Here is a 16,222-nt window from a genome sequence, read left to right on the forward strand (position 1 = left end):
ACTTTCCTTGTTTGATTCCTTTGTCTGTTTCTTCTTTTATATCTGTGCCATGGTGATGTCAGTTTCAAACTGAGATCTGAAAGGGTTTCAAGCTGTTGTTAAAATTTAAATAACATTATTCCTAAGATGATCTTTTTTTTTTGTAATATAATCTTTTCATAGATATATGGCAACAGGAATTAGTCCAGTCCTGGAAAAACAATGGGTTATGCGAGCATTGTTACTGAGCTTCACAATGGTGCGTGTGTTTTTGTGGAGTTTCCATGGTGGATGCCTGAGTGGGTGAGTTTAGCTGGACAGGGGTCACTGAGGTGGGCTGCAGTTCTTTGCTGAGTGGGACTGTGGAGATCAGAGGAACAATACAGCAAGGCTTGTTCTTGTTCTTTGGTTTTCGGGGTGAGTGGGGGACACTGGCCCTGGTTTTCATTTTTCAGCAAGACGACACATTCAAAGCGTTTCACAGCACCGCTGTCCTCCACCCACCTCACCAAATACTTACCCATATTTTTAATTGTACTGTATTTGCTAGCACGGACTGCGGACAAGCCCAGGGATAAGGTTTCTAATGTTATCAGAAAGGAAACAGAAGTTTTCAAGTCATTACAACACTGCTGGCAGCAATAAGAGCTTTCTAAACAAAATACCTTATAATGTGATCATATTATAAGTAAATGCTTAAAGTGATTATCAAACTTAGGCACTTGCATTTTAGATTCACCCCCTCAGACGTTGATGATGTACTTACCTTGTGATAAAAAGTGAAAAAACATACAGATGGATTTTCAGGTAAAGATTCAAGGTTCAAACCAGCAGGACATTTCTCAAGGACCAACAATGGCTTTGTCCATCCTTACATTGTTCCCTCCCTTAAGTATCCCCACCACTGATTCTTAATGGATTCCTGGCATTGACAGGCAGGAAAAAACAGAGTCTGTCGTGAGTGGAGTCAAGACTGCTGAAGGGAACGTGGGACTTCCTTAATGGAAATTTCATTGCCAAATACTGTGTTTTAATTGGCTGGATGCAGGAGGCAGGAACTTCCTGTTGGACTGTTGTTAGAAGTAACCACTCCCTGTGAAAGGCCAAGGTTTTGTGTATGCATGACTTTATGCTCATGTGTGTTCTAATCCAGGAATAATGTTTTGTTGTTCAGAATATTTACTTATAAGATGTGTGTGCATAGAAATCTTCGCTGTGGATGCACTGTGAAGTTCTTGGGAGGATTGTGTTTTTGGTGTGCACAGCAGACACTAAAATAGAGCAAAGCTTTCCATCCACTGAAGTTCAGCTGCTATTATCACGTGACACACTCTACTCTCTGAAACATAAATTGGCCTTTGATTGCATTGCATAATTTGCAGTACATGCTCTAGTGAAGCTGTCTGTGCAGCACATGCACTGCTTTACCACTCAGTTTGCAATTACTGATGCCACCACATTAACCTGTAATTGGCCAGATGTGTAAAAGGGGCGTGAAAGTGTGTGTCATTTCTGGCATTTGCACGTTTTATATAAAGGCCTTTTATACAAACCTTTTCCTTTGATTTGTATAAAAGCGGTTGCATTTACGTGTGTATGGGCAACGCTTACAAGCGAGTACCGTATATTTAAAGCCTGCTCTGAACCTTTCGAGCATGTCATGGATCTCAGTCTCACCCAATCAGCCACCTGAAGGCTGTGATTATATGTTTTCCTCAAATAGAAGTTCATTGCCGTCACTTCACAGCCTTCACCGTGCTGCACTTAATGTATGCTTACATTGAGTGATGCGACCAGTGTTTAGACTTCAATTATCAGCTGTCTGTATACTCTGCATCCACAAGTTTGTTCCATGTGAGCTTGCTAACTGAATTACATTGACTCCTACTGCTCTTGCTGACAGCATGAATGATGAGGAGGGATTATGGGCAAACCACAGCTATGCAGTAGAAGAGTTTATGGAAGGATACGGTTGTGGTCAAAAGTTTACACGCACTCGTCATGGGTATAAATTTGATGGTAATTCTTGGCTTTTAATGATTTCTTTGAACCATTCTTTTTACAAGGTGGAATAACTGTACAGCATACATCCATACGGGATCAAAAGTATATATATATACAGCCTGACTAATATTTGGTTACCTTAGCAAGTTATAATTCTGTCTTGATATTTGGCAAATATTTGAATTGGTAGGTTGCATTTAAATTAGTTGGTTTTCTGACATCTTCCTAGCTTTTATGCATAGTCCACAAATTTTCAAGAAAGGTTGAGAATGGGGCCTCGGTAAGGCCATTCCAAAAACTTTGTCCAAAACCAATTTTGAGTTGTGTTTGGGATCATTGTCACACACCAGAAACGCCTAGTTTCAACCATCTAGCTGTTGTGTTCAGGTGAAGTTGAAGATTTTGTAGGTAGTCCCCATCCTTCATTATTCCATCCACTTTGTACAATGTACCAGCACACCTAACAGCAAAACTGCTTGACCGTTGGTACAGTTGGTACCAACTGGTACCAACTGGTACCAACTGGTTCTTAGGTTTGAATGGCTAACCTTCCACCTCAACATGCCATTGTGGCTAAGTAGCTCAATGTTTCTGTTTCTAAACATCCTAACCAGTTTCCTCTCATCTGACAGTGACAGTTTGGATCTTCTTCCAGACCTTGGCACACATACAGTTGTTTAAACCGATGATCCTGGACTCTGCATCTTTTTTATAAATAGCCGATTAAACCCTGATGAGTGTACGGAAACTTCTAACCACAACTGCACATAATTTGAATATGTTTAAGAGTATCAGAGTTTAATTTTTCCTTAGAAAATTGCAAAGTTAACTGTTGGCTGGGTCTTACATATTGCACGTTCTACCCAATCGCTCAAAGTGCTTTATACAACATGCCTCATTCACCCATTTATACAAGCTATTTTTTCTATGCTTAAGTGCTTTCTGTGTAACATTCACACCCAGCCACACTCCAATGGATTCATCAGAGAGCAACTTGGGGTTAGCATCTTGCCCAGGGATATTTGGCATTCAGACTGGAGCAGCCAGGGATTCAACCACCAGCTTCCCAATTAGTAGATGACCTGTTCTACCTCCTGAGCTACAGTCACTGTGTTCATGGTTAGCTACTTTTCAAGCTCAGTATCTTTGGATTATGGACAGTTAGTCGGGGAGAAAAAAGATGTGAAGAGAATATTTGTGCCAGTGATGGCCAGTTTGTTGCTTTGTAAAGCTTTATAGTATCTACAGGTGACAGAAAAGTGTTCGACAAGTTACCAATGGCAAGAATTTTAAAAAGAACAACTAAAAATGTCACATTATGCTTTTCACAGGTGAATGAGATCCTGGAGAAAAAACTAATTTTCAAACACACACCACTGTTGCAGGCACTTTAAACCAGGCACTGGTATCTTCCATTTGCATAACTGCAGTGGCAGCAGACCCATGCTTCCTGTTGGCAAGAAAAGAAACAGCAGCAGCAGCGGTGTGGCACTGCAGATGTCAGAGACATGTCAGTCTTCTTGTTATTTCCTCAGAGTATGCGTTTGATGAATAGATCCACATCTAAGATATCTCCCTCTTTGTTACACATTATATATAGATTCCATTCATTTAAAGGTAATCTGCATTTGTGTTCTCCTGCTGCTTGTGTCTTCCACCATGCCTGCAGGTGTGTGGGCTTTTAAGTCAGTTTTTCTTTGTTTTGTCACAGAAGTTTCTGAATGTGAACGTGCAACGCCTCCAAGTGTTTGAGAGTACGCTTTTGTGAACCTTTGAGAACCGAGCGATGGTTTTTATGTCTGTCTTGTGCTCGAAATCCCCAACGCTACTCTCAGGACAACCACAACACATGCTTTCTCTATCTAACGACTCATTTTTCTAATGAAAATTTTATGCCTCTTGTCTGCAAGCCAAAGAGAAAATTGTCCTTATGCCGTTTCCACCCTCTCTGTTCTCCATCTTCTTGTTCTAGCTATCCCACACACACACTGGCACACACGTACAGATTACAGACGCAGGCTCACCTCATGTTGTGTCTAATGTACATATCGCTTTCCCCTGGCGTTAAAAACTGACACATTCGAGGTTATAGGAGTAAAGATGAAAGGCATAGATGAAACAAAGATGGGATAAAGAAGAAGTGAGATGATGGGTAGCAGGTGAGATTGAAGAGTTTTTCTGTGTAAAAGAATCCAATGTGTGTGTGTGTGTGTGTTCAGAACAGTTGTTTGATGTTCTTCCCACCTTCCCATCCCATAATAAGTTACATGAAGCTTAGGAATGCAGATCAACAGATGAATGCTTTGGTGCTGCATGCACTGTATGCGAGTTTTTGGTTGTGTCTGAACATGTGAAATCACACTGCTGATGTATGCAGTGTTAATTTACACACACACACGCATGCATAAGCCATGAGATGTTAGAGGTGTGTTTGTGTGCATTCATAGCGGTCAGAAAATTTCTCGTGTGAGTTTGTCGGTTTTGCAGCGTGTTTGTCCTCATTGGAGCTGCTGCATGAGTGGGATTTAATGAGCCTCAACCTTGGCCATCTCCCCTACCTTTGAGTGTGCGTTTGTGCGTTTCAGCTCCTATCAGCATCTTGCCGGAGCTGCTAAAACACGTACTTCCCTCGGTCACAAAACAAGCGGATACTTTTGTTTAAAAAGTGTTTACTCAGCGTTCTCATCTCACATAGCATTGAATGTTTGGGCCAAATGTGTCCCCACATCAGCAGTTTTTCTACTGGCCACATTTGACTTTGATTGACTGTGTTGACTCAAAGTAATCCAGCTTCTGGGGCTTGACCACAGGTTCACCTGTTATAGACCAGCTGTCAGGTGTTTTGTCACATTTAGGCACACTTTCCATGACCCAGGTCAAGTCTGGCTCGTGGTTTTTGGGACACATCTGGCTCACGCGTACATGCCAAAAGTACGTCATATTAGGGCAAAATGTGCCTGCTAGTTATGGATAGCATCATTTTAGCCACAATACAAGAGCTCCCCCTGTATTCCCACTGAATTTTGAGAAAATCAAGATTGCATACAACTTATAAAATTTAATTTAACTCTCAGGGGCGACAAAAAATACTTAAAAAATGATAATAATAAAAAATGGCAAAAAAAGACCATTTAAAATTTCCATATACACAATTAATCAATGGAAAAAAATGTGTGTTAGAGGCAAACATGGCTTCATGTATACACAGGTCGAATAGCCTGTCACATTAGCTCAGAAATAGTGGCAGTTCATAGTGAGTAACACTTTGATTCGGTGACAGGCGGCAGGATCAGGCTAACAAACACAGCAGACTTGGCAGGCAGAACATCAACAGCTGGCAGGCAACAGGTAAGAGGCAGGGAAACCGAAGCTTTGGATCAAAGGAAACCTGCCGCTGTAGTAACATTAGGCTTATCAGATATATGTAGAAAACTGTGCTGGGAATTCTTAAGCTGCCGCTCGATGGTTGCCTTTCACAAATGTATAGATCTGCTTCTGATGAAGCACTCCCTTTCCAAGCACTGTGGAAAAAGAGGGGAAATTTAAAGGACGCGGCTGGAGTATCATTTACTGCCCTCAGTATCCCCCAATTCAACTAATGCCCCTGATATGTGGAACCTCAGCACAGACTTCAAAAAGCAAGCCAGCAGCGTGTGGCGAGGGGGAGCGGGGAAGGCACAGGTGTCACTGTGACACAATCAGGCAAGATTGCAGCACTTGAACAGGCACACCCGCCATGAATAACTCTAATCAGCAGGACTGCATCCGCGAGGGCCTTTTCTGACTGTCACTCAGGGCCAAGTGTTTGAAGCCACTTTTCATTTTTAAAGCCAGCTCCTCCAAATATACTTAGCAGTAGAGATTGAATCCAAATGACATCCTTTAAAAAATGTTTTGGCAGCAAACAAAATCAAAGGATAAAGGGATTAAAGACAGGCTAAAATTAGGGGTTAGTTAAACAGCTCTTCATGAAAGCAAATAGGTTGCCAGCAACAAATAATTACAGCTTTAGTTCACTATTCGAGAGGCAAATTATTTTATTAAGCTGCAAGACAAAAATAGTGATCTGCAAGAGCGCTTTGGCGCACTCGTAGCCGTGGATGCTCAGGCACAAGCCTGCAACTGCAGTTAGAAAGATATGAAGATCTAATGTTCACACACAGCTCTCTGATGAGCTGTGTGTGAACATTAGCTATGATTATGAACAAATGATGGCCGTCACTGTGGTTTAACTGTAGTACTGGTACAGGAACAACAAAGATTTAGTCACACCAAAAAGTTTGCATGGATCACATAATCTCCATAGATCTGTACAGTATAAATTCAAATTTTCCTGACATCTCACAATGTGATGCTCACTGAAACTGTAAGCATTCATTTTCCAGTGTCTTGGTAAAAAACAAAGAAATAGAAACTGAAATTCCAGTTTCACTTCACCTAATCCCCCAAAACTCTCTATAAACATTCAAAAGTTTGACTAGCTGTCGTTTTCCATTTTCTTCCGGCCTCCGGAATGCCAGAAGTTGCTGACACGGTGCCATTATCTCCCTGTTCTCCCCGGTAACTAAAATCCACACAGACAGCATAGCCAATCAGATAACAGATAGCCGCTGATTTCAAATCAGCGCCGCACGCCTTTCATCCTGCTGCTAGAAAGCATTTTGCTTGACAGATAGGTTCCCGCCGAGTGTTTACTGTAAGCAGCATGTGAAAAACGGACATAATGAGAAAGGAGACAGATGGGGGGGGGCACAAGTATGATGTATGATATGGTGCTCCTGTTAAAGATGCAGAAACAATGAGGGGAGGGGAGGAAAGAGCAAGAATACGGAGGAATGGTGGAGAAAAATAGAAAGCATAGAGTGAATAGGATGAGGAAGAGGTGATGAGAGGTGGGAGACAAAATCCGTCTTTCAGCTCTCCTCCCATGTCAGCTGGAAGAAGCTGGGTGGAGAGATGTTAAAGGAATGAATGGGTAAAAAAAAAAGAGTGAGAGAGATTGTCATTACTGCATTCCAGAGGCCATGTTTCCCCGTATCTCTGACTGCCTGTATGTATGCCTCTAAATCAGATATTTCCATCAGTCAGCCATGGGTTCCTGAAACACTGAGGTAGCTCATTTTTTTCTCATTTTTATCCAGCAAATCAGATCAGAGAGATAAAGGAAGGGAAGCAGGCCAAAAGACAGACTGGGGATAGACAGAGGAAGCAGATGAGAAGGCGCCAGTGGCGGTTGAAAAAAGGAGGGAGAGGGAGAGGAGAATCTGCATCTTTGATATATTTGGCTTCTTTAATGAGGGTTCGGGTCTCACCAGCATACTACCCGATGATGTGCCTTTCATCACTCCACTGTCGTATTTCCTCTGTGACATTAATGAAACTCTCATCCGAGCCCGGGACCAAGCCTCAGAGTAAATTGGTTTCCTCGCCACTATGATCACTGGTTGCACTGCATATTTGGAATGGATGGAGAAGACCTTCCTGTTCAAATTAAGCAGCTTGGCCAGCTGTCAGTGTAAATTAGTGTAACCATAAAATGGAATAAATGTTTCAGACTTTCATGAGCAGGGTGCAGACTGACAACCTGTAGTGTACTTGTCCAGAGAGAGGCATGGAGAATTTGCAGTTGTCCTGCACATCGTTATGCGCTTCACAAATATATGCAGTGAGAATCTGATATTTAATATTTTTTTATATTAGCATTTCAAGTTGCTACAGTTATGTTGCATTACTACTATTAGACTTTGTGTCTACTACTTGCCACAGTTAGCCAAATGTATGTTTCTCTAAGCACCATTTACTCAACACCAGTATTGGGGTTGTTAGAATAGTAATGTATTACATGTTACTTGTTACTTTTCTCAAAATTAATGCAGTACCTTACTTAATTTCTCTCTGGAGAAAGCAGTTTGTTACTCTACTTGTTACATTACTTTCTCTTTTCTCAGTAAAATGAGTAAAGCCCAAATGCTATAGAGGTGAATGCCATAGTGATTCTCTATAAAAACCGTGAACAGGTAGAGATGGAGGCTGTGAGCCTGACTGCTCATCACTGAAGTTCAGGCTCTGGCTGTTGGGCTGGGGTGTGCTTACACTCAGCTTTTACGTAATTTGGGGTTCTTGGCTCGCTTTGTGTTAGCATGTTGTCTGTGCAGATTCTTGTCAAAGTATCACTGTGACTTACATTTATGATTAAATACAACAACATTTCTGAGTACATCTTCAGAGAGTTAAGCATGGTTTTACTCATTAGGCTGGTTTTGCAGTGCCATATAGAGATTTTTGGATGTGACGGACACGACGTTGCGTTGGCACCTACTCCAAAAATCACTGTGAGGTTAAAAAGGCAAAATGCTTTTAGAGTTTGAAAAATTAATTTAACAATAACCTTCCCTCATACATAATTAAGGCTGGAAATCAACAATTATTTTACAAAACAACATATCTCTAGATAGACTTGCATTATACATTTGACATATTAGCATCAAAACTGGAAAAAACATTACAGTTACAGAACAGAAGCTACTACTATCATCGCAGTTTGTGTGGCCATGCAGTTTCCCAGTAGACTGCTATAGTCGACACATGCTTTTCCAGCCTGCATCACGGCACAAAAGGAAACCAAGAGTGACCCACTGACGCTTTGTTTTTCTGTGTCATGATGCGAGCACTGTGCATTGTCTGCAGCTGACTAAGCCTCTTCAAATCTCTCATTGCAGTGCAGCACTTTGGCCACAACCCAGAGCCCCAGATTTAGCCCTAACCATTTCAACTGGGACACGCGTGCCAACTGTGGTTTAGTATGGAGAGAAGTAACTAGCCTGAATAATGAACCCAATTTGCCACCAGGAACAAGCAGATGGGTAATATTTAGCCTGTCTCTTCAGTCCGGTCCTGATGTGTCTTTATCTGAGCGTCTTGCCATGTGTTTGTTTACTGTGTAAAGATAGAGGCTGTCTAGATAACCTGCACATCTCTGTTTATCTGCCAGTAGATTTATGGTTAACCTGTATCTTCTGTATATGGCGTCGGTGTACACTACGTATGGGCTTGCACTCATCTGCCTTCTTTATCGACATTGAAAACATGATCCTCCCTCCCTCATCCTCTCTCTGAGCTTTAATACCATGCAGACACACACAGATAAACACACATGCATACACAAATGGATGGAGAAAGGTCTGATGAAAGCACAATATTTTTCTCTCTCTTCCTGGCTCTTGGGTTATTTTTATCTTGAATGCTCGTAAGCTCCTAAGTCTTTCTTTTTACACACCCCTCAGTGGCTTCTATCTTCCTTTCACATCGCGTGCTCTCTTTCTCCCTCTGCTTCTTTGCTCTTTCTCTCCATCCATTCATTAGGGCTGTGTGAGAGTGAAGCTGCCAGTGAGGAGATGAAAGACTCCAGAGTGGGGTTTTTATCACAGATACACATAAACACATAGGCTGTCCTACTAGTGCAGCGTGCACGCGTTTAGGTTCGTTTCTCCGGCATTCTGCCAGTGTTTTTATTTTTTTAAATTCAAACATATCGCCCTGGTGCCGCTGAGCCGCCTGTGTGTTCAGAGGTACATTTTAGCTGGGTCATTCGTCAGATTCCGAATCAATTCTGTCTGTTGGTGTGCACCTCAAAAATAACCAGGATAAGTCAGTTACCAGAAAACCGTGACAGTGAATTTTCGATTTATTTTTTTTAAAAGAGTATGTGTGCCTCCCTCTGATCTCCCTGTGGGTGAGTATGCAGTTACATGCATTTAGCTTGTTGGAAATAAAGGCTCTGCATTTCGTTCTGTCACGCACAAATACACAATGCCGATATTATTAGAGCTTCATATTACAAATATTTTCAGTTGTGGTAATGTGGTTAAGTCCAAAATCCAAAAACAATTAACTTATACTGATACAAAACAAAGAAAAACAAGCAGGAAACTCTATTATCTGAATATTTCAAGTCAGGAAATGTTTGACCTTTTTATGAATGACTTTTTGTTCACAATCAATTATTTTTAATAGGTGATTAATTGATTAAGTGCATTACATTGCTACGTCACCTTGTCTACAATTAAATTGCCATCTCATGACTTTAATGAAACATTTTGAACATAATGAAGGCAAATGTTGTTTTTACATTTTGTTTTGTTTTGTTTTTTTACATTAAACTACATTGCAGCATTTAATTTGCCCCACAATGTGGAAATCCTGTCTTTTGTCATCTTGTATGAATTGTTGGTGGATTGCATCCAGTGTTGCTCAGCTGGGTCCTGACGTTTCCATGCCGAAGCCCAGCTGATGCTTGACATACAGCTTTATGGGGTGTTTAACATGGTGGTGAATGGGAAGGGGATAAGCTGACAGGCAGAAAGAGCCCCCCTTTGATGGGATTAGTACAGTGGCAGACAGGGACTAGTACTTTAGATTGATTAAAGTGTAATCCCGATGGATAATCATGCCTCCTAATGTGGCATGTGTGGCCAGCATCCTTCTGCAGCCCCCATCTATATTCACAAACAATATCTAAATCTCATTTGCACTCTCTGAGCTGTCACTCTGTCTGTCTTATTCATTTTTTACATTCCTTATTATGGTGTTTCTTGAATTTTGGTTCTTGATAAAGGTCAGCGGGAAGGGAGATGAGATGGCAAAGATAGGAAGTGAACACTGGCTGTAATGTCCTCCATCACTCAGCTTAGAGGATTTAAAGTACAGTATCTATCTTTACTCTACTTCAGTCTTCTGCTTTTGCGTCAACGCAGAAGAGTTAGTGACTCCCTCACTGGGATAAATGCGCTTCTACTAGGAAAATAAAGCTTCACATATCGGAACCATGTCAATTGTAATGAGCTGTGCAAGGGACAAGTGAAATAAAATGAAATAAAGAGGAAAAAATGTCACATACCACTCCACACACATGTCGATCACTGTAAACAACATGAACAAAAATATATATAATAAATAAATGAAATGCTAAAAACTTTAACGTAAATGTATATGTATAATTTTTTCTTAACCTATTCGAGCTGAAAAATAAAAATCTGCTTCATATTATTGAACTGGTTTGCAAAGTGGAGCCCAGCATGGTTCCACGCTTTAAACTTGGTTCTTGAATCAGAACTTTTGTGTCTGTCTTTACTCTTTGTGTGTTTGGCTCTCTCAGATTTCTACAAATTCAGACTCGGACATCTACAAATTTTAGCTTTAGCTCAGAGTTCAGCTTTTTGGTCCACGTTTGACCCATCTAACCGATTCGCATAGAAATGCTAGATGAATTTCATTTGTTTGCTGTTAATCTAGAGATTTAGTTGTCTTGCCACAGACCTCTAAACTGCTTGCACTTATCTCATATCGCCAGATTATCAGATTAGACTGATTTTTGAAATTTATTAAAGAGTTAAGCAGGTTCTAAGATTGTAGCTGTTAAATCCAGCTTAACAGCATAGATGTTGGAACCTTTATTCAGTTTTTAAAAAAGAAGATTGGGTATTTTATTAACTTTCCAGCTGTGTCTGGTTTCTCAAATGTGAGGAAATGTGCCCGAGAACTCAGGAACAGAAGTCCTGCTGTTGTTATTCTATAACATTACAATGAGCACACTGGTGTCTTTACAGTTGTAATAAGAATGACCATTGAATGCTGAATTATGAAAGCCCTAATTATGAATGACATTCTGGAAAAAAGTATAGCCACATGTGAATTAATAATATACTTAAAAAAGCCCCAAGAAACAATAAATGACCATTTTACTATACAGCTCAAAATGTGCCTTTCATGTGCCTTCTGTTAGCACTGCCAGAGCAAGCTGGGAATTTCTATTATCTACAGTCACAGAATATTCTGTCCATTTTTTTCCAGGCATCATTCCCAGTATGTGATTAATGGGAACACTGTGCATAGAGGGCACTGACAGTATGTAAGAGAGTGGTTACGCAGGCATTATCGTGATGGGAAAGAAAAGCTGTAAGCTCTGCAGAGTCTCTGTGTGATAGCAGGGAATTGGAAGTTGTCTGCAGCCCAGAAAAGGAGGAATGCTATATATATTTAACAAATCCCCAGTCTGGATGAATTTGTCTTATTTGTATGTGATATTTGTTAATTTGTTATGAGATTAAAATGTTATTACATTTTGTTTATTGGGTTTTTTTTGAGCTAGTGGGGGGGTGTATTTGGCATGTTTGTCGTCTATAAAAACGACCTTGTTTATTCATACTCTCAACTATTTATTGTGCCATTTTGGGGTATTGTGAGAAAAAAGAGGCAACACAGGCATTTGTAACAAATTGGATAGTGGGGGAATAATGAGAACAAAGAACGGTAGCACATTAGCAATTATGAGGGGAAAAGAAAGCCTGAAAAATAATGACTCTAAGGCAACCGCGTTACAACAGTCAGGCTATTTGTTTCAGCTTCACACAGCAATCACACAAACATACTGGGCGATTTTGCAGACTTGGTCATGTTAATTCCTCCCCCTGGTTCATTTTTCTCACTTGCGCAAGCTGTACATTTTTTCTCCTTTCTTTTTTGCTCAGTGATTTCATTATATCAATGCAACTCAAGTAGTGACATCTTATCCTGGCAGACAAAGAAGGGAACAGGGAAGGAAATCAATTTTGAGAGAATAGAGAGATAAGATCCCCACTGTTATGTGGTGAGATGAGAGAACAGAGATGTGGTTGACACGAATCCTGCAGCTAGTCATAATAAAACCTTGCAGGGTTTTTAAAAAAAATGTATGTAACTGACAGAATTATTGACCCATATGTTTCAATGTAAGAAAAGCATGTGAAGCCAAAAGAGCTAAAGCTAATCATTTGCTTTTTAACATGTTAGTTGTAATCAGGGTTACTCTTGGTAAGCTAACTGCATATCTAATCTCTAACTGAGCACCCAAAACCCTTTTTGCTATAGGGCGTATTCGCACACATTCATAGTACATTCTCCCTACGCCTTTGATTTCTTCCAGTTAAGTGTTTTGCCAAATGACACTTCAACATGCGGTCATCGGAAGAACCAGGGATCAAACCACTAACCTCATGATTGGTAGACCGCCAGCTGAAGCCGTTCTCACAATCAGAAATTACACAGTATTATTACTAGGAAGCTGATAGATTAAATACAGTCTAATGGCTGATTCAACTGCACTGGACTTCTCATATCCACTGACGTTTAGTGGATGGGGGCTACAGTGCATGTGTGAAAATGGCTTAAGCCATCTGTACTGTATGTTTCTGGCCATCTGCTCTCTCTACAGTGGTCGAAATGTCAATGCTTTTGATGGCAAGGTGACCAGATTAAACATTTTGACTTCTCCCACATTGCTTAGTGCGTGACGTGTACAAATTAGTCACCAAGTAACAGATGGTTACTAAGTAACTGACACTAAGTAACAGCGGTAGATATGTTATTGGTTTGCCAATCCATTACATCTTGTTCTATATTTGAAATATAGGAAACTGCTGACTTGACTTTGATTGATTCTGGGAAATAGTGACAGCGTGATAGACTGGTGACTTGTCCACAGTGCCCCCGCCTCCCATTGGGGAAAGCCCAAGCCCAGTGACCTTAAACAGCATGAAAGGGTGTGGATGATGGATGAGTGGATGGATCGATGTGTTATATTGCCATACATCCTATTACCCGTGTGCCAAATAGAACAGCTGTATAGCAGATTAATGTTGCTCCCATTTCTCCATCAGTTATGCTTAATCATCTTTTTATGGTTCTGCATTTTTTAAGAGGGATAACATGTTGTATGTTGACCTTAGCAACTCATTTTGGCATTTGCTCCCAACCAAAAAGCTAGCAAAAACAAAACACAACAATGGATGAACTGCTTAAAACTGGTCATCTGAAGCAAGTCAGTCCTTTTAGACATGTTAAAATTTCCAAATAATCAGCATGGTCAGTGGACGGGTTCTTGTATAGTGCTTTTCCACTCTACCCGAGAAGTCAAAACACTTTATACATCAAGACTCATTCACCCAAGCACTTTTTTTCCTATTTCTAAGTGCTTTCTATCTAATGTTCACCCAAGCACTCACGCAGTGAAGGCATTAGGAACAGCTCTGAGTTTAGTATCTTGCCGAAGGATACTTTGGCACACAGACTGGAGCAGCCAGGGACTGAACAATCAACCTTCCAATAAGCAGATGACCCGCTCCACCTCCTGAGCCCACGACCCCAATGGAAAACAAGCATTCTTCCAGCCTAGTTCAAAGTAAAACCATATAAGAGGTGATTTTGTTTGTAACTCACCCTTTTGGATTGTGTAAAGAGTAAAAATTAGGAACGTGGATGCATCTTAATGCTGTCTGCTTGGCCTCACCTGTGTTACTTTAACTTTAGCTTTAGCTTTAAAATCACCATCCAGCAATGTTTATATGTACGCGACATGGGACTTATTCACCTCTTCTTATGTTTTATAAACATCAACTGCAACTGTACAGTAACCATCAAAATAGGTTCTTAGATGGTAGCATTATCGCTCATTTAACATCTACTTAGCTATCAGTTTACCATTTATTAATGATGTCTGCTATAGTAAAAACACCCTGTCATTTGCATGCTGCAGGCTCTCAAACATATTAATAGATTAGCTTGGGTCTAATATTTCATGTCATTGTAAATTAAATAATGGTTCAGAAAAATAATTGGAAGATATTGCTCGGGGCGTTTAGGAGGCAGTGGGCATTTATCTTTGTTTGGCATTTTATAAGCTGACTGATCTATCAATTAGCTTCTTGCTGTTCAGCCCGATTAAAATGTGGTTAATGTGACACTGCAGCTATTTTTGACTCTCATTCAAGTGTGTTTGATTTCTGCCCCTTGCGATTTGAAATTCAGCTTTTTTTTGATTCTTATGTTCCCCTCGCTTCTTCGCTTCTTAGCAAGTGTGAAGATCCGGTAAAGCTGCCGAACACTGTGCCCGTCCCTCCAAAGTCTAATACGTTTTTATTAGTTTGCAGTGCTGTTATTTTGTAGTTACTTTTTCAACCTTAACAGACAGGGCAACACCCAGCGCATGTATTTCCCAGGTCAGTTGTCCAAAGCAACTGGGGGTCACGTTTTTGTTGCCACACATGTGATAGGAGAAAAAAAAGCAGCTGAGGCAGAAAGCAGAAACAAGTCATAGGAATTATAGCCATGCTTGCACTCATCACTCTGAAGCTAAGAGAGGAGAGGCAGGAACAAACATGGCTTTATTCCATTTACTGAAGAAAGAGATAAAGGTGGTGTGTGTGTGTGCGTGTGCGTGTGTGTGTGTGTGTGTGTATGCAGCTATGGCCCTTTGAAGTGCTAGGGAATCCCACTGAGGTGACCAGCTCCCAGAATCCTTTGTCCTGCCTGTTTCCTGTAAGTAGTTTCATATGATCAGAAGCTTTCAGCTGCCCTCTGACAAACAGAAACCATGGAGAACATAATTCAATTCAATTCAATTCAATTTTATTGATATAGCGCCAAATCACAACAAAAGTCGCCTCAAGGCGACATAGTTGTCAAACGTAAATGAACTGTGGGTCACTGCTGGCACTGTCATCTCATTGGAGGGTTCAAGCAGTACAAAAAACAAACAGGAAAACATCCACAAATATTTTCGACAATTTTGTGTGGGGTTTTTTTTCATGTTAATATACGGGCCGCAAATAGGGGTGACGTGGGCCGCAAGCCCTTGAGTCTGATCTATAATATACGCCTATGGTTATAATACAGCAGGTACTGTATTATAAAGCAATGACCTTAATTGACAACTGCTTTTCAACTAAGAACTGAAGCCCCGGCAGCACCAGCACATTTGTCCCTGTATCACAGCGTAATGAGCTGTGGTTTTACTGGAGAGCCCACAGACATATTTCTGGAAACTATGGAGATAAAAAAAAAAAATCACATGTTCAATAAGACCCTCCCCTGGATTATGGATTTAAAATTGATTTCATATCCTGCTTTATTTTTTTCACCTATTTAGACTTTTCTTCTGCACTCGTGGATCCCGGGAATGACTTTAAATATATTCCAAATAAAATGAAATCATTAGTGGGAGATCAAGAGATTTTTGCCCATTTGAATTATCTTGATCTTTGGCAGTCCAATGTAATGTGGGGCAAAACTGTGCTCCTAGCCAGCACAGAGGGTTGCCTAAACACAGCCAGGATTTCACAGAACATGCATGGCCAGTTCTTTTCCCATTTGAGTGCCTTCTGCCTTCTGCTACTCCCCATATTGGAAAACAGGATTCAAGTAAGAC

The 16,222-nt window shown here is 40.6% G+C and overlaps 1 protein-coding gene across 3 annotated transcripts in view; it reads left to right on the forward strand.

Moving 5' to 3' along the window:
• kank4 (KN motif and ankyrin repeat domains 4) overlaps positions 1–16,222 on the forward strand; it is a 79,422-nt gene that overhangs the window by 9,066 nt on the left and 54,134 nt on the right. The window contains exon 1 of one of the 3 annotated variants that reach the window (XM_085137468.1): positions 1,205–16,215. The exons of the other annotated variants lie outside the window; for them this stretch is intronic. The gene's annotated coding sequence lies outside the window, so the exon portion shown is untranslated. Of the gene's footprint in view, positions 1–1,204; positions 16,216–16,222 lie in introns of those variants that run through there. 3 annotated transcript variants of the gene reach the window in all.

This window comes from Neolamprologus multifasciatus, chromosome 17 (assembly GCF_963576455.1).
Source record: "Neolamprologus multifasciatus chromosome 17, fNeoMul1.2, whole genome shotgun sequence".
Classification (NCBI taxonomy): domain Eukaryota; kingdom Metazoa; phylum Chordata; class Actinopteri; order Cichliformes; family Cichlidae; genus Neolamprologus; species Neolamprologus multifasciatus.